Here is a 22,459-nt window from a genome sequence, read left to right as displayed (position 1 = left end):
AAAGGAAAAATGCCACGTACGTATCAGTTCGTGTAGCACAACAATGGTTCTCTCTCTTCCGCTCTGAAAATTTCGATGTGAAAGATGCACATCGCTCTGGTCGACTTATCGTTGGAAAAGTCAATGAAATGATGGAAAAGATTGACCAGGACCGTCACATAAGCAGCCATGATATGGCTAAGGAACCTAACATTCATCATCAAACGGGTTTAAGCCATTTAAGAAAGGCTGGCTACAATGTTTGGGTACATTCACATCTGCGATTCTTTACTGAAACGAAATGAAATCGAACCATTTCTGAATCGAATAGTAACATGTATCGAAAAGTAGATGAAACAAAACAAAGCCAGGCTTGACGTCTCAAGAGGTTATGCTGAGTGTTTGGTGAAATTGGAAAGATAGTGAAATCATCCATTATGAGCTGTTCCAGCCTGGTCAAACGGTTGATTCTACATTTAACAGTCAACAACTGATGAGATTGAAGCAAGCAATCGAAAAAAACGACCAGAACTGATCAAGAGAATGGGTTACGTCTTCCATTAGGACAACACTAAACCACACACATCTTTGATGACTCGACAAAAACTGAGAAAGCTTGGCTTGGTTATTTTGATGCTTCCACCATATAGCGCTGACTTTGCACCATCAGACTGCTATTTGTTTCGGTCAATGCAGAACTCCCTTAAAGGAGTAAAGTTGGTTTCCAGAGAAGCCTGTCAAATTTACTTGTCGCAGTTTTTCGCCAAGAAACCGGAAAAGTTTTATACTATTGGAATAATGTTTCTAGTGGAAAAATGGCAAAAAGTGGTCGACCGAAATGATACATATGTGGTTCATTATACTGTAAATATAAAAAAAAATAAGTTGAAGTTTAAATAGAAATACGATATATGTAAACTAAAACCTAGAAAATGGCCTAGAGAAATCCGAGAGAAGGACAGCATGTAAGTACATACATTCTTCATACAATTCCACCATAAGCCTTTACAGCTGCGGATCCAGAGTAGAATTTGGGACGGGGGGAGCAACTCAAAGTCCTTTGCTTCGCAGAATATGACTTATGATGGAAATATTGTATAATTTTGAACTTTTGGGTAGGGAACTCTCCGCAGCTCAACTTCTTAAATTTAAGCTCCAATACGCTTACAGGCTATAGCATGGTTTAAAGGGATCAATATACATATGTTGAAATATATTGAATATGTTATTTAGTCGAAATATACTTCATCGTATTTTCACTGCAAATATGTACCAACGATAATTTATTGAACTTACACCCAATAATAGCATCGTAAAATATCGAAAAATCATAATTTTATGCATTCCCTTGAGTCCACACATTTGAGCGAATTTCATTTCGTTGCCACACATTAACAACCATAAATTGCACAAAATAAACTTAATACCCAAACTAACTCATCTCAATTACTTAATCGCCAAAAGTATCAGCAGATTTTGGCCAAAAAAAAGTTTTATTTTACTAATTAACATCGATTGCACTTGAGTTTTGTCAAATTCCCAGGCATACTCGCACTGCAGTCAAAACGTTGGTGGCATCAATAACACTCGCTGCCAATTAGCTAAAACGCACGTTACTCATACGACCGGGTGGCCGCAACAATTTCGTTAATTGATTTCTTTTCCAGCAGCACTTGAGCGCTTTGCAACTTTCTTCTGCGAATTCCCATTCGCTCTGCACTGCGTTTGCTATCTCGCAAACTCGATCACTCTGCTATTTATACTTTTAGCCGCATTGCAAACACTAAACTTTCGCTGTGGTTTGGCTGAACAGAAAGCATACAGTTAATGAGCCGAAGTTTGGCTGCAAGCAGCTTGCCAAAGTCAAGCAAACCGCAACCGCCGGCGAGGGAATAGCGGCACTTGCCAAATGCGAAGTTAAAACATGCCTTTTGAGGAATTTTCTGCAGCAGTTAGAAACAGTTAAAACTGCGCGAGTAAAGAGAAAAAACTAAAAGCAAAAATTTTAAAATAAAAAAAAAAATTAAATTTAGTTTTTTTTTAAATAATAATATATATAATATTACGGCAGATATATTAACGCAATTTACTTTTATGTACTTGTTTAATGGCTCGCTGCGCACATGCAAATTGAATGTTGACCTTCTTTACGCCGCGTAGCCACACAGCTATTTAGCCCGATAGCCCGAAAGCATTTGTAGCGCTGCAAAAATAGAATTTTAGCCTTTTTATACTCTTCATCCAATTTCGACAATTTTACCGTGCGACCTTTTTCCCAATGCCAACAAACATATGTGCGAACAATGGCAAGTTTATTGCTTTAAATTTTTTACAAACACACACACACACTTGTATGCATACCTTTCCACATCCGTAGTTCGATGCTGGCGGATATGCCTTTGATTAGCAGCCAAATCGCAAAAATATATGGGATATTGGCACAAAAACAACAAGTAAAATTTAACCGCACTCAAATTGTCAAAAGTGGGACGAAAATTATTTGGTCTAAAAGCAAATTACAGTCGACATATTGACAGCATGAGACAACGGAAGTTGGAACGCTCGCCTTGGGGCGTGAAACCTATTTCAGTGAATGCGACCTTCAATTTTCGATAATACTATGTATAAAAGCAGATAATTTGTAAGGGAAAATTTTAGGATTTTTACACAAAGCAAATATGCAAATTAATTCAGGGTGGCAACTTTCTTTAATTTATTTAAATTATTTTTAATAAATATATCGATAATATTTTGAAGGAAAGTACAATGTTGTGAAAAACTATAAATTTGATTGATTTAAGTAAAGCGAGTAGCCGAAAAAGCAAACAGAAGTCTAGAATTTAATATATAAAACAAATTATTTTATTCAAACAAACGCAACTGTAAATAATGTTTTATAAATTTAATTTTTTCTAATAATTACGTCAAAAATGCCTTAAGTACTTAAAAATATTACACTAATTTTGAAATATTTAATTAAGTTTAACAAATTTTTCAATTAGGTGGCAACGCTATTCAAAAATATTTTTAGTTTTATTCTTTTCAGTTGCTTAAATATGTATCTAGCAACAACTTCATTGCAAGTATTATAAATTTTATTGAAAAAGGTGGCAACATTTTAAGAAATTTAACTTGAACCAACCGACCATAACATCGAAAATTCAAAACAAACACTTGAAATATGTGCAGACCTCCTAATTTCGTACATAATTGTCGTAATTCGTATAACATATAAATTTTAAACAGGTGGCAACTATTAAAAAAGATTATTTTTAACTGCCTCTCCTTAAAAGTCTTTAATATTAATGGTTTTGTCGAAAATTGCTAAACTAAAAGTTTTAAACAGGTGGCAACCCTAATTTTACTAGTATGCGATTAGTTTTTATTAAAATTGATAAATATACTTGATATACATATGTAATAATTTCAATTTTTATAAATAAAATGTATCCAGTAATAATATATAGTATAATACCTTTTATTTTACTGAACTAAAATTAAAAGTGGCAACATCGGAAACAGTTATCTTGAATTACATTGTAAATTCAAAGAAAAACTTTAAACAAGTGGTTACCTCTTTGCTTGTTACAAAGTATTTGTAATACAATTATTTTATAAATTTTAGAAACGTGGCAACCATTATGTAAATTTATTTTCAAACAGCTTTTCCAAAACCTTTTTAATTTAAAGCGTTTTGATTTTGTTACAAATGGTTGAATTAAAAAGTTTTAAACAGGTGGCAACCATAACCTTCATATTAAGAGATTAATTTTTTCTACTGCAGGTCAAGAGAGCAGCTTCAGTCCGTTATACCGGATCTAAGCGAGAGTATTACACCATCTCACACATTTTCACAACACACCAAACGGACTTTCATTCCTTTCGCCATCCTGAAGATTTTACATATGGTAACCCTATATAGAACTCTAAGCTCTATCAACAATCCTTCAATCATCTAATGAATATTCATTATTTCACCTTTTTATACCAGTATTGTTGATTTAATCAAAGTCACACCTGACCGCACAGAAATCAAACTTATTACCTGCCAATTTAGTGAAATATTTACTTTATTGTTGTATTGCAGTTTATTGCAAATCGTTTTGGCTTTGTGAGCAAATTGCAATCAACTAAAACAAGATAAATATTTTCTTTGCTGCAATTTAGTTTTGGGTATTTTATTATAAAATTAAATGAGCGCTCACTGTTATTTAATTTAATGGCGAATATCCGTTAGCACACGCATACACGCATCGGTGAATACATGCTTATAATGAATACTTAAAATGAAAACGATTTTCGGGTGGATAGCGACGAGCGCAAACATGCTTATTTAAGGAAGGAAAAACAGTGCAATTGAAATACCAAAATATTTACATAAATGGCAAAAGAATTAATTTCCGCATGGTGTTATAAATAATGGAGTGCCGATAGTAGTTCATTTACATATTTATAGAGCGAAAATAACTGGAAGGCCATTTGTGCATTAATTTATCTATTTTACTTGCATATAATATATACATATGTATGTATGCAGCGCTGAAAACTTATGTGAAGCTCGTAAATGTTTTAATAGTTGCTTCAATTGCAAATTTTTTCCATAGTGCAGATTCCTCATGAGATAAATGATGTAGTAGAATTTTTCAAAAGTGGAGCAGATTCCCTTTTACGCAACATTTTCTTCAAGCAATGTCATTTTGAAGACTCTCTTAAACACTGAAATTTTACTTCAATCGAAGCTGTCTAAGTCATCTGTAATTTTCAGCCAACGACATTTAAAGACATACGATCCAACAACGAGTCAAAATTATTAAAATTTTCTACCGAAATTCGAAGCGTTACCACCAATTTATGGTCGTCTTAATCATCTTGTCAGATCAACAACCCAGCGTCTAGTGGAAAAATTTGTATCCACAGGCACAGTACAAAATGTTCACGTGTCAGAGGGACAAACAGGTGCCCATAGTATCGATGCTGTTGCCGCTAGCTCATCATCGAGAAGGACCCAAATCAGTCACTCACACGTCGTTCTTATGAGTTGGGCATCTCTGTCGCGTCGTTGTGGCGAACTTTGCGAAAAAGGTCTTGGCCTACATCCTTGCAAGGTCAAATCGACGCAAGAACTGAAGCCGCATGACCACCAGAATCGTCGTATGTTCTTGAATTCGGCTGAGCAACAACTTGAAAATGATCCGGATTTTCGTCGAAAAATCAGCTTCAGCGATGAGGCTCATTTCTGCCGGAGTGGCTTCGTTAGCAAAATATGCGTTATTGGTCAGGCAGCAATCCACACACACACTCCATGAGTCACTATTGCGTTCCGAAAAAATCACTGTTTTGTACGGTTTATGGGGCAGCGGCAACACTGAGCCGTACTTTTTCCATGATGATCAAGACCGGCACGTTACTGTGAATGGAAATCGCTACCGCTCAACGATAACCGAATGGTTTTGACCCGGGTTGGATGATATAATGATATTTTTAAGATTTCATTTGAAATTTTGCAAACGTCATTTTCTCCTCAAGGAGCTGCGCATTTGTCGGAACTGCCGATATCGGACCACTATAACATATAGCTGCCATACAAACTGAACTATCGGAATCAGGTTCTTGTATGGAAAACTTTCACATTTGGCACTGTATTTGCACAAAAGTTGGCACAGGATATTTTCTAAGGCAAGAAACGCACCTTTGAAGAGTTTATTAGCTTCGGTGCAGCCGAAGTTAACGTTCTTTCTTGCTTTACCATAATATTGCCACCATTAATAAAAAAAAATATATATTTTAATAAACAAAACAAATTATTAAACAAATCTAGGTCAAAATTTGCCATAAAAATGGAAAACTAGCACATTTTAAAATAAATAAAAGGATAAAAAAATAAAAAGAAATGAAAAATTCAATACCAAATTTCTCGAAAAAATATGCTGTCTCATAACCGAATGACCTTAGTCTCTCGAACGCCATTTCTACGTAAACATAAATCACACTATATATGTATGTATATACATGACATAGAATCATTATAAGCGAATATGAAAAATTATTGTTTTTGCTTTAGCAGCTTTTGATGACGTATGCCACAGATGAAAAACTAAAGCGCAGGGCTTGCCTCAAGTCACAGCAAACAAACGGAAATATTTATTGTTTGAAACTCAACGGCCAGTTAGCGATAATAAATCGTAAAAAACAGCATAGACAGCTGAAGAAGAACAAGAAATCATTACACATGACTGCACACAAATTTTTGACGATTTGGTTTTTTCACTTACTATACACCATATATATGGTATAAGTATTTCTATGACGAGTAACCAGTGCAGTGAACACTAAATTGAAACGATGACGTTATCAGCAACACCGTCAGCGAACAACAACGAAAAACAAAACACGAAAAAAGTTCAGAATGAAAATAAGAATGGAAAAATATTTGATATACTAGACGCAGTGTAGCAGTAAGCAGATGTGGAAAGCGCGCGCAAGTTTGTTTACAAAAGAGTTTATCGCTCAGTATGTATGTGCGCCTGTATCTCTCTGTTCAGCATTATGTATGCGTGTGTGTTTGTGTATCTGTGTGTTTAGCAGTATCTACATATGTATGGCTACGTGCACGTATATGCTATAGATAGCTACTGTATTTATAAACTAATTTTTGCTTATTTTATGTGATTTTTTTTTTGTTATTATGTTGCGTGTTTGATACTGGAAAAGTCCATTGTGAACACATTTTATAAACAAATCGTTAAAAGTAGCCTCGCTACGAGCATGACTAGAAGCTGTGTGTTGTGTAATAATGATAGCGTCACTATCGATTACTTTTTGTTGAGTTTTTATTGTTGTATTTTTTGTTATAAGTATGTATGTACTTATAGAGATAATACTTTCCAATTTTTAACTGTAAAAAATGCTTGAATGCTGAATTATTTTTCAGAGCGAAAAAACAGCAAAAATATATTAATTTTGTTGTACTCATTACCAATAATAAAATTATATTTATATAATAAGACTTTTGAATAAAAAAATTCATTATTTTTTAGATTATTTTTTTTTTAAATGCTTTATTAATCAGGTTTTTCTAATCTAATATTTTTATATCTATTTTAATATTTTTTAAAAATAATAAATCGCTGCATTTTTTTATAAAAATTAATAGTCATCAAAAAATTTTTGTTCATTACAATAATTTATTTTCTAACGAAAAATTTATTGTTAAAATTTTGAGTATTAACTCCACCATTAAATAGTTGAAATACTAATTTTGTTGTATGGAAAAATGCAAGACGTTTCTCTTATATTTATATAATATTGTTGCCTACATTTGGGCGCAATAACATAAGAAAGTAAAAGCAATGAAAACCGGATTGAGGTGGTCTTATGTATTATCTCCTCAATTAAAAAAACAGTTTGTGCAAGAACTGAAGCCACTCGACCTTCCCAAGCGATGTCGCTCTTGAAAAGTTCCAAAAGATCCCAAAATATCCAGTCAAATTTCGTTCAACGATAGAGCCCATTTCAGGCTCAATGGGTATATAAACAAGGAAAATTGCCAAATTTGGAATGAAGAGAAGCCTAAAGAGATTCAAGAGCTGCAACTTCATTTTGGGCCGGTAGAATCATCGGTCCATATTTCTTCAAAAATGACGCTTGATGCCTGAAATTGAAGCTCGGGATCTCGGTGTATTTGGTTTCAACAAAACGGCGCCATTTCCAACATATCACATCAATCAATGAATTTATTGAGAGAAAACTTCGGTGAGCAGAAAATTTCACGTACTGAGTTGGTCGATTGGCCACCAAGATCATGTGATATCACACCGTTAAAATTTTTTCTGTGAGAATATGTTAAGTCTTAAGTCTGTGCGGACAATCCCGCTTCAATTCAGGCCTTGGAGCAAAATCTTAAGCGCATCATTCGCAAGTTACCAGTCGAAATAGTCGAAAGAGTCATCGAAAATTCAACGCAACGAATGGACCATCTTCAAAAAATAAATATGATGTTTCTGTGTTTTTTCTTTAAAAAAGTATGGAACATCGAAATGGGTCACCCTTTAGATATATTCTGCCCACTTAGTTTGTATATCAATTTTCCATTGTTTATTATTCACGCAAATGTGGACTTTGATTTAGTTTAAATTAGAAATATAACGCATAGTTAAAAAAACTTAAATTGAAAACATTTACTTTCTAAATTTATCTAAATGTACATATGTATATCTACACGAATTCTATTGACTAATTTATCGTCCGTTTCCCACTTTTCCACGCACATCTGTCTGTCTGATCATTCACAACAAACTGTTTACGCTTACACTACCAGCGCCTCTGGGCATCGATTTTCCAGCGTTGCCACGCGTGTTTCTTTGTCATTGCTTTTCCTTTGGAGCCAATATTTAAAATTTTAGTTTATATTTATTTGAAGTAAATAATATTTTTGTTTTGTTTACTTTGTTTTCATTTCAATTTGCATTTGTTTGTATGTTTGCATGACTCAACAATTGTCGGACTTATTTGCACTACTGTTCGTTTGCGGTCCAAAGCGGTTGGGAATTTATATTGTATTATTATAGGAAAAGGCCGTAAATACCGATACTTTGTTTGCGGAATATCAATTCTCATTCATTGTTATGGAATATTGTACGGGCCCTGGTGTAACTGCTGATTGTAAATAAAAAGAGGCCGCTTCAAACAGCGCTGAGCCTTTGAGGGAGAATAATTTGTTGTTATCAAAATTTTTTAATTTCTGGAAATAAATGCCGTTTCAACGGAAGAACTCTTCCCATGGAAATTAAATACATTTTCCATGCTCACACTCAAAATTAATAACTTTAAAATGCTTTAATTAGTAATTATTTCCTTCTACCTTCTCTTTATACACACTCAAAATCGCTTAAATGAGAAAATTAGTAATAATTCCCCTATTTGTTTAAATTTCTCACACTCAATATATTTCTGACGTTACTTAATGAACCCACTTAATGGACTCAATTAGCATTGACTTCCTGTAACCTTCCCTGCTTGTTTCTTTAATCACACTGAAAACAACCTACTTTCATATTTTTCGGAAAATGACTTAATTGAGTCAATTAGTAATTATTTGGCGGAACTTGGCCTGTTTGTTTAATTTTGTCTTCCGCAAAAACATTGAAATCTTAAAGAAAATCGACTAATTGAGTAAATTAGTAATTATTTCTCTTAATAGCCTTTTCGAAAAGCCGGCTCTAATTCTTCTAATTTTATTATTTTCTTCAAAGAAATCACTCCCAGATCCCCACAGATTAATCCAAAAAAAAATTAGAAGCCCTTTTTGAAGAGAAGGAGATAGTATTGTAACCTTAAATCTATTCTGGAATCAAGTTACTCTAATAGGTGTTTGTTGTGTTACAAACTCGAGTTTATTGTTTTGTGTTTATGGACCACCAACTACATATCATGTTTTTTGAGAAAGTCAGACTTTTAATTTCTTGCTATCTGTTAAAATAATCATCAGTGAAGCCGAATTTGGTAAGGAAAGAAAAATGTATATCCATGAATACTGAAAATAAAGGCATTTTAAAATATTCACTTCTAGAACTCCCGTTTCACGCCAAAATAATCAATAAACTCAAACTTGCAACATCATAGACTTTATAAATTATTTTCTCAACTAGATTAATGTCTCTAATTTTCTAGTAATTTTGCCACTTTTACTCGTAATATGCCCAAAATCCACTGTACTACATCTTAGCGCCTTTGAGACGCTGTTTAACTTTGTAAGCACTTAGCAATAAACGAGCTTGGGACAGCGAATGCTTCGCCTTAAACTAAGCAACTATTTATGAAAAACATTTCGCAGGCTTTGTAAGGAAACTCTTTTGGTGTTACAAAATTTTCCAAAAATTCTCTTAACTATCTGTTGCAATATACGTAGCACTGAGCTGGCAGGGCTTCCTACAAACAACACACAAGCGCATGTGTGCGTGTTTTACGCCTGCTGATTTCGAATAAGTTTCAACACTCGCATTTCACAATACAACTAAATTGTGCATTTTTCATTTATTCAGGTATGTAATCAAATTAACACCTAAGAAAAATCGTAAAATTGGAAATTTATTTCTATTGAAATTGTGCAACCACAAAAATATTGTGGTTTATAGAGAAAATATTTATATTTTTATTAAGTGTTGTTGATATTTATTCATAAATAGCTTTGCTATTGGGAAAAATGCCAACTGCGATAAAATATGATTTTTGCCAATTATCTCATTAAATTCGGTGTCAATAGTAACGGTATGTATTTTTTAATCATTGGCATGTTGTTTGAAGTTCTCAATAATTTTTTAATACCTTACATGGCTCGCTCTTCACTTTAATCCGATTTAAATTTCACCTTTTATTACAAATGGGAAAAATCCACTTTTATGGCCTAAATTTCACTTTCAACAGCACACTTGTGTTTCAACAACATTATATCATCCATCAATTCTCACATTCTTAATGAAAGCATTTCTCACATTTTTATCAGGAGCATTTTTTTTATTTTAAATTTTTTTTTTTAGTAAAAGCAGTCACTTGTTGTAGTTAGGACCGTAGAATATTCGTTTAAGCATTTGACTGCCTAATAAAATGGTTTCGTTTGTAGATCTGCCGAAATTATTTCTTTTTACGTTTTAATCAGCTTTTTCACTTATCAATTAAGCTTTTGTCTCTTTGACTTTCTCTCTTGGGAAATGATAATCAGCTTGTTATTCAAACCTTTTGACTTCTACATACGTAGCAACAATTACAAAGAAGAAAAAAATCAAAAAGAATGAGAAGAAGTAGTTGTTGGAGGAAAAGTATCCGCATATTCAGTTTTAATAGCATTTGTCAATATTTATGGACTAAAGGAACATATTTCATCGATAAAATAGCACTGATAAAAAGAGGCGGCTTTGTAGATAAAAGAGAACTAAAAAATTCAACAATTATTAGAAATTAGGCATTAAATATTCGACACATACATTCAAGAAACATTTTTAAAGTCAAGTTAAAAAGACAATGTTTAATCTCCTTCCTCTCGACCGACGCTTGGGGCACGAACGACGTACATATGTTCCAAGTTAGCCGATTCATGAAAGGAGGATTTTCTCAAGTGCTATGATGGCTGGAAAATTCGTTGGCATAAGGGAGGGGATTACTGTCAAGCAGTTCAAGTGGACAAAATTTCAATTTGATCACAGTATTATATTGTTTTTTTTTTAATAGAACAGAACATAAATGATTGTATTAAATTCTGTGTTCAGTCCTTGAACATCAAATCAAAAACAAACGATTTTTAGATGGATCTACTATTGTTTCGACTAATTTCTTCAATCATTTAGAACACAGTTAACTTCTCCTACCTTTTACATACCGAATATAACATATGCCTTCGATTAAGAATACAATACAAAGTTATATTGCTATCTAGTAATGAACTAAATGGTTCACAACAGAAGAAATATAAATGTACTGAAAAGATTCTTAAAAGAATAAGAATAATTCAATGTTCTACTGGCAGAGGTATCTATCTTGGTTAATAGTGAGTAGATGAACTATCTTTTGCTCTCTAGATTATAGGTTGCATACAATTAAAGTATTGTTTAATAGAGAAAATCTTTGAAATTGCAAAATATTTTCCAAGTTTTAGAGAATAATTTTCTGCAATGAACTCTGGCGAAATTTTCGAAAAAAAAATATTCGGAGTCTGATCTGAAGTGTTGCCTTTACTCTCAAATGCCTTTTAAGCAGGTTTTTGAAACTGGGTTAAACTGGCAACTTAAAAGAACCCACCTGCCCTCTACAATGTGTCAAAAAAGACTGGCAGGCTTGGCAACATATCAATTCAAAATAAAGTGACAAAAACTGTCTGCAATAAAACATTTTTTTCAAATTAAAGGCATGAAAGTATGTAATTCTATAATATTTTTTTATGAATTATGAGGCCAATTACGGTTTCCAACCCAACTACAGTTTGGTTGAAGTTTTGAAATTCGATGTTTTCAATATCAACTCAACCTGTCAAAAAAAAATTCAGTTGAAATGTTGTCGAATTTCAACTTTTTTGGGGTATCACGGTTTTCAATTCTGTAACAGTAGGGTTCACTAAGATAACAAAAGCTTGGGAAATGTTTCTTATATAAAAAATTGCTGAAGTAAAGTGTAATAAAACGTACTTAGTAATTTTAAGAGATTATAAATTTTGTTTTTACGACCAAATAGGCTTAGAAAAGGCGCAGAATTTGATATCCTCTAAGGGTGGTAAATTATCTCGGCCCTGATAAAGGTGATCTTGACAAAAAAGCAAGCTTCCGCCTTCGGTAATTGATTGCAAATCACCACCCCCATTCTGCTGACAAAAACTTTTTCAAAGCAACCTAGCAATTAATAATCAATAGATAAATACAAAAAATATTATAAATAAAGATAAAAAGCATATCTTTGCATTTTTTATTACATTCACAAAAGAGCCTTTTTTCTTAGGAATCTCACCGTACGCCCACATCTTGCAATACATCTTTAAATGCAACATGTTTAAGGAAACTACACTCACACACAGACATCACAAATTATGTCACCTCATTTTTTCCTTTTTGCTATTTTCTTTTCATTGCGGTTGTCTCTCTTTTGTATTTCCTGTTGAATTCTCAGCAGCTTGCCTCTTACAGTGTTTTTTTGTTTTTTTCTTAAGCCACAGGTGGGTTGTTGTCATCTCTGACAGACAAGTGATTTTCATCTGTGACTGCTGTCACTACGAAATTGAATAAATTGAAAACAGCTGGAGGCGAAGAAGGATTACATGTTATGTATGAATGGATGAAAGGAGGAAATAGTATAAAAAAAAAAAAGCTATGAAAGGATTGCAATTCAGTTCAAAGGATGCTAGGGATATAAGTAATAAAAGAACGAGGCATATTTATGAAAGCCAGGAATGCAAGTTCAAGGTAATATCAACGCATATACATATGTATACATATAGTATGTTTGTATGTAAAAGTAACTGAATTTCACATTTCTCCTATGATTTACATGTTTTCAACTCACATATAGACATCTAATAAAATTCTTGCTAAGTCCGCCATTAGCTGTCTATAATAGTGTGTTACTTCAGCAGACTTTCGCAACCGTAAAATCAGTCGTAAAACAGTAACGCGTAAGTCCATAACACAGGGTGCACTTGGTGCTATGCAAATACAGCAATATCGTAGCAAAGTTACTAGGTACGTTTTACGATTACATACATATGTATATGTTCGTATGTATGTAATGTATATTCAAGTACATATATGCGCAACAAAAGAGGGAAAAGTATATTAATGTCAAAGTTGAAGTTTTATTGGCATTTCAGCAGAAATTTACGACTAGAAATCTCTCAAAAATTGACAGTGAAAATCCGTTGAGCGTTTGGCATTTCCGATAAGCAGCCGAATGGTAATTAAATTACACGAAGATAGCGGCAAAGCACGTAGCGACGAAATTGAAAGAAAATAATCAGTTTTGGAGAAGAATATCGAGAGCAATATGCGTGAGCAGGAAATAAAAACAAGAATATCCAGGCTCAAAATAGCAAAATTATTTGCCAAAAATAGATATAATATCAGAAAAATTACTTCTTTTAAAACAAACTGCATTAAGTAACATAAAAAAATATTAATATTTCAAATCAGGTGGCAACTTTATCTGGCCAAATTTTATGATTAAAACTATTTAAATCGATATCATTTCAAATCACAATAGTGCTAAATTTTAATACTTTGGACACTAAAAACTTAATTGAAATTTATTAAGGGTGGCAACACTGTTAAAATTTTTACTCAAAACTTAGCTTTTGGTAGCATACAAAGTTTCTTCAGGCACTTTACCAACTTTTTACTAATTTAGACAAATTAGGTGGCAACTCCATAAAGCATAATTTTTATAGGCAAAAAGTTGCATAATCTTTTTAGCAAAAAAATCACTCTTTAGATAATCATATTGTCAAATTTTAGTAAATTTCAAATTATTTCTTAATTAATGCAATTGGTAATATTAAAAAGATTTGTATTTTAAAAAAGGTGGCCGCTTCAAATGGTGACATTTTATATTAATACTTTAATTTATAATTACAATTGTGTTAATCGAAGTATTTTAATTATTTAATATATATTCGCAATTTTTTAAGTGTGGCAACACTATAGATATTTTTACCCAAATTTTTCTTTATATAATCATATTGTACAATTTTAATCAATTTCATGTTATTTATTAAATAATGAAATTAGCAATAAAAAAATGTATATTCCAAAAACGGTGGCAGCTTCAAATGGTTTATATTAATACTTTTGACATATGTAGGTCATAAGTAGTTCAAAATTGCAATTGTGTCAATTATAGTATTTTAATTGTACATATATTCGAAATTTATTAAGTGTGGCAGTTTTTACTGAAATTAATAATTTAGTCACAAAATATTCCAATATTGTCTAATTTTAATAAATTTAGTGTTACTTTAATTTTAAATGTTTTTCTTTTAATTAATGCAATTGGCAACAAAAAACAAATAAAAATTTATATATCAAATCAGGTGGCAGCCTCACATGGTGGCATTTTATATTAATACTTTCGACATATAAGTCATTTAAAATTACAATTGTGCTGATTATAGTATTTTAATTATTTAAAACATATGCGAAATATGTTAAATGTGGCAACACTGTTTAAATTTATATTCAAAGCTTTACTTTGAATAGCATTGAAATTTTTTTCTTACACATTGCCAACTATGAATATTTTTTTAACTTTGAAAAATTAAGTGGCAACTCTGTAATATATAATTTTCGTATTAAAAAATAATTTTTTAGATACTCATTCCTATCATTTAATCTTAGTAAATTTTGTTTCATTCACAATTCCTTTATTGGTAACATGTGGCAACCTTCCATTTGCAGCTGTAATATCTATTCTATAACATCAATTTCATTAGTTTCAATACCTCAGTTACGTGGTTAACACCAACCCAAATGCATTCCCTCGATAAAGAAAAACTAATAGCAAAGCAGAGCACGTTCTAATTGGAAAATGAAAACAAATTAAAAATAATTAAAACTTATGGAAACTCTATATTGCAGGTGCAAACTCCACCCACAACCTTAACCCACACACACGCACCTGTTTGTGCACAGCTGCGCGCACACCTTTAACATCACCTCAACCGCGTTGCATATATTTCCAACTCTCAACCAATCAAGAGTTCTTAGTTCAGTTTTTTAATAATTCTTTCGCGTTTCTTGGCGCACTAGTCAATGGATTCCCACGCATGTTCGGGAAGCTAAATTAATGTCAATTAACTGCTATCTGCCGTTGAAAATTGCAATAAAATTTAATTGCTTTTCATTGCGCCTTTTAATTAGCTGCTTTCTTGTTTTTCACACGTTTTTGTTGTTGATTTTTCAGTTCTCATATCTAAACTTTTATTAATTCATTTTGCGCACTTTTTTAATTTCATTTTCTCGCCATTAATGAATTTCCGTTATGATTGCTTTTGTTCGCTTTGAGCTTTTAATTTAATTTATGAAGCGTTAAAATTCGCATTTTATTATTTATTGGCTCAATATCGATAAAAATTTCGTTTTTGGTTTGGATAATCGTCCATCCATCGCGCCACAGTTGTGTGAGCGTGAGTGCTTTTCTCTTGATTTTATCATAGCTGTCATAGTGGGAAGAAAGCCAGTTGTAGGGGTTTCGAAGCAAATAATATACATAGTATCATTCCTTTCGAAGTATTCGAAGTCCAAGCTTACGCATTCTATACAATATGCGTTCAATTTTGGAAGGAGCTCTTGTGGACTAATGTGAAAATTGAAGTTTAAGCCTTTAGTGGCGTCTGATTTGAAGCTAATGCACACAAATATTATAAAGAACCATAATATTCACCATTTTATTTCGATAACTTTACCTAAGGAGCTAAACGCTACAATTTAAGAGTGGTTTACGTCTCAAATGTACTATTCTTTTATCACGCTCGTTCAGAGCTTTTATAAATCAATAAAATCTCTCCTCACTACCAACCATATATAGTAATGTATTAAGTAAGAGAGCGAGAAATGCTTCATCGGCAGTATTATTGCTCACTCAGGTGAGGTTATCTTCAGATATATGTAGAACATCCTATAAATACCGCTTAAATGCCTCACAAAAAATATCAGATTTCTGAGGTACTTAAAGGAGTCCGCTTAAATCCTTAGTGCGAGTACTAAGCCCAAAATTGTGGTATTTTAATGGGGTTCGGGTTTTACTGGCTTTAATAAGATTTCACAGCATCTTTCAGAAACGATATATCCGAACAAATAGTCTCTGAAAGCATTTTCTTTCGTACCTATTCTTTCTGAGCGCACAACTAAACGTAGGTAACAATTTTCTCTCAACCTCTCATATGCTCTCTTCTGTTTTTTCTGCTTCCAAGTATTACAGTAATTACATAAATCTTACAATGTATTGAAAAATTAATTTAAAATAATAAGTTATCGATTTAAAAAAATATTTTCGATTTAAAATAACAATTTACCTATTTCAATTTATCGGTTATCGATTTTAATTTCCCGACTAACTATTTAAAGCTTAATATATGGATAGGTGGGATTTAATCTTGCCCCTTAATCGCCAAATCACCAATCAGAGACAATCAAATTGATTTTACATAACATTGACGAGAAATCGGTTTAAAAGTTTTAGCTATCGATTTATATTTATCGATTATTGATTAATTTCCTGATTAAGTATTTAATGCATGAATAGATTGAATCTTATCTTGACCCTTAGTCCCAATCTCCCATAAAAGACAAGCAAATTGATTTTACATAACATTGCTCATAAATCGGTTTAAAAATATCAGTTATCGATTTAAAATTTTAAGTTATCGATTTAAATGTATCGACTGTTGATTAAAAAATAGAAACTATGCAATTAAAAGTAGAAGTTATCGACATAAATTGATAAATTATCGAAGTAAAATTATCGATTTAAGAGTAAATAAGTTTATGAATCAATTGGAGTGCTCTTTTATGTTATACTATATCATATTATATATTATGCACTCTTAAATGAACCTTAAATTCGATTTAAGCACTTAAATGGTATCTTTAGCGAGGAACAATGTTAAAAACAACGCAAATTATTTTTGATTTACATCAATATATTGATATGTAGGTTTATACATAGTATGTATCCTTTTCATTAATATTGAAATCGTTATGCACACTAATAACATAGAATCCTTCAAAGTAAAATAAAATAAGCAAAGTCTTCATTAACAGTAAAAATTATGCAAATGTGAAAACCACGATTTAAAAAAATTACTTTCGATTTTTTAGATCCACCTTAATGTGCACGCATCTAATTAAAAATAAATAAATTTTTGTCAGTAAAAAATTCATAAAAGCTCTTCACACGCCACATATTTTTGAATTTAATTAACAATTTGATGTTAACATTTTGCCACGCATAAATAAATTTTATTTCCAAATAATCAAATTTTTTGTGTCCACGAGCCTCAAAGCTAAATGGCCGAAGTCTGTCCCTTGCAATGAATCATTGATTGGCGTGAAAATACGCGGCATGCGCTTGTTATCTTTCAGCTTTTATTATTCATCGGCTAATATGCATATTTCGCTTTTTATTAAGCTTTGTGTTAACAGTTTTAGTGCATAAATTTTTTATAAGAATTTAACAACAGATCATAAAAAAGGTTTATAAAAAGTACATTAGTGAAAGTGAAGCAAAAACAAGGTTTTTGTTCAATACATGATTGGAATGTGAAGAATTTTCAAATTAATTTTTTTATGGTTGTATTTTAATATGCACATAATTTATTATGGAAATGCGCAAGCAATCAACGATTTAAAATCACTCATACGCCCGGGTAGACAACAGATATAAATATATCGTATAAGGGCTTATGTATGTATATTTAGCTGGTCTATTGCATTTTGAGCGCAAATTTTTTGTATAACGGTGAACTTTGTATATAAAAATTATATGAGGACAAGAACAACAATTTTTATTAAATTTTAACTGTTAACCTAAAAATCGTAATAAATTAAAAATAAAAATATGAATGACTTGTAAATGACATACACGGTACTAATAAGAAAAAAGGTTAATTTTGGTTGGGCCACAGCTATAATACTCTTCACATTGGCATCTTTTATAACATTCAAGGGTATACAAAGATTGTTTTCTTGATATTTTTCGGTCAGTTTGTATGACAGCTATATGCTATAGTTGTCTAATCTGAATAATATTTTCGGAGATTGTAGAGTAGGCCCTAGAAATAATTTTCGCCAAATATAGCGAAGATATCTTGTGAAATAAAAAACGTTTCCATACAAGCACTCGATTCTGATCGACCAGTTTGTATGGCAGCTATGTGCTATAGTTGTCCGATCTGAACAATTTTTTCAAATATTGCATACTTGCTTTAGACAATAACTTTGCCAAATTTCGTGAAGATATTTCGTCAACTAAAAAGTTTTTCGTACAAAAACTTGATTTGTTTGCTCAGTTTGTATAAGAGCTATATGCTATAGGGCTCCGATGTTAGCTGTTCCAACAAATGTGTTGCTTCTTGAGGAGAAAATAACAGATGCAAATTTTCAGCTCGAAATCTCCACAACTGAAACATTAATTCGCGTATATATAAACAGACAGCTGCATATTAACGACTAAGCTCATCATGTTGATTATTTATGTACATTATTATTTTATATATTATTTTATATATTATTTTATAATGCCTAAGTGTCCTTTAAGAATGTAAAACTACACAAAAACTCAGTTTGCGTACAATTAAGAGCTGCCTTTCTTATCCTCTTCAAACCTTTACTCTCACATTTCACTTCTCATCCATTTCGCTCTTCACTAATTTTTCCTTTCTTTGTCATTTCAGCTAGCCTTAAACATCATCGCCTTAATTATTATTTAATTACACGAGTTTGCCGTAGTCTACACGTTCCACTCAAGCATTTCGAAGCGCTCAATTACACCTGTGTTACTTTACTCCCTTGTTGCTGTTGTAGTTTTCATGTCATACAAACTGCTGACATGCTAAATTATGAAATTATTAAATTTAACACTTCATTTAGCGGCGGCTGGCCTCAACTCTTACTGATGGAGGATCAGCTGGTGGCACGAGTTGTGGCCGACAGCTAAATACTTTTGTCCCGAGGGAGCATTCAAATTCACTTTGCACTTAATTATTTTAATATTCCGCAAAAATGGTTGAAAATTTAATCAGTGGAACTAACAAAGTTGACCATTTCACTGTAATTATAAATACAATATCTAGTAAACTTATACCCACATATATACGTAGTACGTATACATATATAAATTGTGTGAGAATTTCACGGAAACGTTATTTTTTGATCGCTAAAAGCTTTAACTCATAAGACAATAAGACTATTAAATAAGATGCTAAAGGAAGTTTCGTTGAAAAGCTGGTGAAATATTTATTTATATCATCGCTGGTTAACGGTAGTTTAATTTATGTGCCGGTTTTCGGCGATGAGTTGATATTGGTTCGATTTTGATGTGGCTTTTTTAATTTTCTGAGAGAAAATTTACCCCAAAAAATTCGGAATTGTAGATCAGGTTATAATTATTTCAGGTTAGATATCAAAAAATCGGATCAAAACCAAGGTTTTGAAATTTCAAAACTGAATCAAAAGTCAATTGATTTTAGTATAGATCTTTCATGTAGCAGATAAAGAAACGAGGGACTAAAATACGATTTTCTGGATGATAATTGATTTTAAGGTGCTTTACCATCTGATCAAATATGACCCGGACTGATCTATTTAAACTGCGCGTGCAAACCTAATCAATAACAAGTAAGGAAGGGCTAAGTTCGGGTGTCACCGAACATTTTATACTCTCGCATGATAAAGTGATAATCGAGATTTACATATTTTTCAAATACCGTATTTGTGTAAAGTTTTATTCCGCTATCATCATTGGTTCCTAATGAATATATTATACAGAGAAGGCATCAGATGGAATTCAAAATAGCGTTATATTGGAAGAAGGCGTGGTTGTGAACCGATTTCACCCATATTTCGTACATGTCATCAGGGTATTAAGAGAATATTATGTGCCCAATTTCATTGAAATCGGTTGAGTAGTTCCTGAGATATGGTTTTTGGTCCATAAGTAGGCGAGGCCACGCCCATTTTCAATTTTTAAAAATGCCTGGCTGCAGCTTCTTTCTGCCATTTATTCCGTAGAATTTTGTGTTTCTGACGTTTTTTGTTTGTCGGTTAACGCACTTTTAGTGATTTTTAACATAACCTTTGTATGGGAGGTGGGCGTGGTTATTATTCGATTTCTTCCATTTTTGAACTGTATATGGAAATGCTTGAAGAAAACGACCCTATAGAGTTTGGTTGACATAGCTATAGTAGTTTCCGAGATATGTACAAAAAACTTAGTAGGGGGCGTGGCCAAGCCCACTTTTCCAAAAACATGACGTCCAAATATGCCCCTCCCTATGGCTTAGTTATGACACTTTATAGGTTTTCGGTTTTCCATTTTGTAGGCGTGGGCAGTGGGCCGAGTTTGCCCATCTTCGAACTTAACCTTCTTATGGAACAAAGAAATACGTGTACCAAGTTTCATCATGATATCTCAATTTTTACTCAAGTTACAGCTTGCAAGGACGGACGGACGGACAGACGGATGGACGGACAGACAGACATCCGGATTTCAACTCTACTTGTCACCCTGATCACTTTGGTATATATAACCCTATATCTGACTCTTTTAGTTTTAGGACTTACAAACAACCGTTATATGAACAAAACTGTAATACTCTCCTTAGCAACTTTGTTGCGACAGTATAAAAATCGTCATGTCGACCTCAGAGTAAAAACAATGGATCTCAACATAGCTTCTGGATCGACTCGACGTAATTTGGTCAATGTTTTGGGTATGAAATGTGTCAATACTACAACTGAATATTTTACCAAAACAACGCCGAGTTGAGCTGAGGGTCCAATATTCATCAAACACATCATTTCTGATAACGAGAACATTTGTTTATCATTTTTTGCATTCTCACTCGCAAACCTTTGTGTCATATGCCTGACTGCAGAGCACATGTAATGATTACATAAGTGCAAGTTTCCTGTTAACACAATCAAGTCACGGGCACGAGTACAAGTACAAGTGAACAGAGGAAAACGAAAATAGCAACAATTCAGAGAAAAAGTATTAATGTGATTTAAATATTAACGGCAACAAACTCATTTGCATATGTAAATAGCTGCGGATGCACTGTGAAGAGCACTTGTATTGTACACGAGCAACCGCCCAAATCAACAAGGTTACAAGGGTGTATATGGAGGTATAAATAAATAAATTGATTTAACAACAGACAGATAAGAAAGTCTTAATAGCAAATTTATATAAATGATGGCACACTTACCTTTTTACCAGCGTGAGCGTTGTAGGAAGCTGGACTCACACGCTGCCAGACGTCAAGCTGTTGTGCAACAGATGTAACACAGCCGCTTAGATCAGCTTGTATGACGGTTTATTTTATTATTATGTAATTTTATGTATTTCTTTATATACTTTTCTCTGTGCTTTTTGCTTGCTTTTCTTTGTGTTTTTTGTTTACTTTTCTTGTGCTTTTTATTTGCTTTTCATTTCTTACTTTTTGGTTAAATTTTTTCTCTTTTGCTGTTGCAGGTTTGACGCTGCTAGCTGAAGTAGTGGCGTGTGTCAGCAGGAGCTTTGTTGCTATTGTTCTTTTATCGTTTTTGATTGCAATATTTCTTGTTGTATTTTTAGTTGATTGTAACTTTTTTCGCTGCTCTTGCTGTCAGCTGATAACAAAATGCGCGCTTTTTCCCCGCTTAACACTCGGTTTTTCTCATTCTCTTCTACACTTTCCCACACATTTTCTTCGCGGATAATCTTTTCCGTGTATGAAATCCTACGCTTTATATGATTTTTTGCTTTTGTTAAGCAAATTCTGCCGCTTTTTATATTTTTCCGCGATTTTTGTTTTTGTTCTCTGCTCTGTCGTAAATCTGCCACGTCTAAGCGCTACAATAACAAAGCACATCAATCACATTAGCACCAAACGAGACGTGGACGTCGCCTTTGTCACGCTTAGTTGCTTACTGTACATATGTATTGCGCGCTATGGTTTGTTTGCTGCTTTATTACAAGCTCGAAATATACTTCACTGCGTATGATATGAATTTGTTGTTGTTGTCGCAAAATTTCCATATATATTGTATAGTGGCTGAATGATTAAAAGCAAATATTAAAATTTAGTATTCACTGCAAGCCTCACTAGCACGAACTAAACGCATACAAGCATATTTATTCTTGTATGCGCCTTAAAGTATGCAAATGTAAGCGAAAAATGTAAGTTTGCGCTTGATTGTCGTTAGTGCTGCGCCTTTTCTGCATATTTTTGTATGCATGGAAGCATATACAT

At 32.7% G+C, this 22,459-nt stretch overlaps 1 protein-coding gene across 1 annotated transcript in view; it reads right to left on the bottom strand.

Annotated features, from left to right (window-relative positions):
- Nucleotides 1-21,616, bottom strand: part of LOC120770299 (potassium voltage-gated channel subfamily H member 8) — a 177,601-nt gene extending 155,985 nt beyond the window's left edge. Inside the window, exon 1 of the mRNA XM_040097665.1 lies at nt 21,434-21,616. The gene's annotated coding sequence lies outside the window, so the exon portion shown is untranslated. The remainder of the gene's footprint in view (nt 1-21,433) is intronic.
- Between the last annotated feature and the right edge of the window lie 843 nt (nt 21,617-22,459).

This window comes from Bactrocera tryoni, chromosome 3 (genome assembly GCF_016617805.1).
Source record: "Bactrocera tryoni isolate S06 chromosome 3, CSIRO_BtryS06_freeze2, whole genome shotgun sequence".
Lineage (NCBI taxonomy): Eukaryota > Metazoa > Arthropoda > Insecta > Diptera > Tephritidae > Bactrocera > Bactrocera tryoni.
The sequence above is the reverse complement of the archived record's forward strand: the minus strand, read 5'-3'. Positions and strand labels throughout refer to the sequence as shown.